This window comes from Atta colombica, unplaced genomic scaffold (genome assembly GCF_001594045.1).
Source record: "Atta colombica isolate Treedump-2 unplaced genomic scaffold, Acol1.0 scaffold96, whole genome shotgun sequence".
NCBI classification, from domain to species: domain Eukaryota; kingdom Metazoa; phylum Arthropoda; class Insecta; order Hymenoptera; family Formicidae; genus Atta; species Atta colombica.
This window is the reverse complement of record NW_017259590.1, coordinates 421,966-423,714: the sequence shown is the minus strand read 5'-3', so window position 1 is coordinate 423,714 and position 1,749 is coordinate 421,966.

The following is a 1,749-nucleotide window of genomic DNA, read 5'->3' as shown; positions in this document are numbered from 1 at the left end:
ATATATAATATAAATATTATATTTGTTATTATTATAATAACAAAAAGGAACAGATTAGAATTTGAGGTTGGGGCAAAAGTATATCTAGTATCGGTCCGCTATAAAATTCAACAGATTTTTAGGCAAAAATGACTAATAATACAGCGCCAAGTCATTTCAATTTTTGAAAAAATTTAGAAAATTTTACATTGTAAATTATTAAAATTATATCACATATGAAATATATAATGTTTTCCTTGTAAATTATAATTGTTTAAAAAATCACATACTTGCATATTTGTATACCTCAGTCAGAAATAATAATGAAATCAATATCGAGTCGTCGTCAATTCAATTTTATTATCACTGATTGAGATGTTCGTACGTACATCTGTTCGTACGTACGTAATCAATATATAAAATAGTAGGGCGCATCCTACCGTGTAGCGCTATTATCTAAGAGGATAAATGAAAAATTAGCTTTGGCCGATACTTATCTATATATAAGCTGGCCGATATTACACGACTTTCCGCTACATATAGAGATTAAAAAAATTCTAATAGAGTACAATTATCTCATCCTTTAGCAAACTAACATGCACTTGTTAAATTTTAATACAAAAGAAGAAAAGAGAAAGCTAGAGAAAGAGAGAGAGAGAGAGAGAGAGAGAGAGAGAGAGAGAGAGAGAGAGAGAAAGGATAGAGAGATAATTGAGAGAGAATAAGGGAGCTCGTTTTTCGTCACTCTATTTTGTAAACATGCGATGCATCAAAAAATATTTTGTCAAGTTCGAAAGTCGACGATGAAAAGCATAACATCGTCCTTAAGAATTTTCTTTTGCTGCGCGCTGAAACAGGCTTTCAACTTTCAAGCCAATATTTTTTTCAAGCGAATATCTTTGAATATCGATCTCTTGCTTTTGTTCCTAAGCGCATGACAGAACGATCCTCTTAGCCCGGATTCTGACAATAGAGCTTTGACACCGAACGCTGATTCGTGAAAAATAGATGATGGGGATAAATTTTACCCCCACAATTGACTTTTCACCAATCAGTGTTCAATGTCAAAGCATTCTTGTCCAGGTCATTCAGGCTAAATCCGTTGGATTTCCATGCTGCGCTCTCGCGCGAGCTGTCTCTCTGTTATTTTGTACCATAATAAATTTACTACTCCCCTTTAGCTATCGCTAAAGTATATACAAACGAATGGTAAATCCCTCGCCTCGCGTTCGCGCGACTACCGTTTTGTAGTGTTTCTTCTCTTCCTCCTCGTACATTTAATTTTTACTGCCTTACTCATCGAAGTAGGATGAAAAATGTGTCCGTCGCTAATCAGACAGTGAAAAATCGATACTAAATAAATTATTTGGCATAATCTATGTTTGTCTTAAATTTAATTTTATATGTATATATATGTACATGTATATACACTCCAAGCCAAAAATTTAGAAACACTTTAAAAATTTAACATTTTGAGATTAATTATTTATTCAAATATCTATAACAGTATAAATCTTTAGATTTTATGATTATATATGTTTATATATATTTATGTATGAAACATTTTTTTCCTGGGATATATATTGTTTAAAAACACACATTGTTGTCAAAAGAAAAATGTCAATTTTTTAAGAAATGTTTTCAAATTTTTAGCCTGTAGGTAGTGTGTGTATACATGTAAGGTGTCATACTTTTCAAGAAATTTATATGTTCTTACTTCAATATCCCATAATTCCGAAATTGTTCGAAATCAGACATATGTTTATTAGA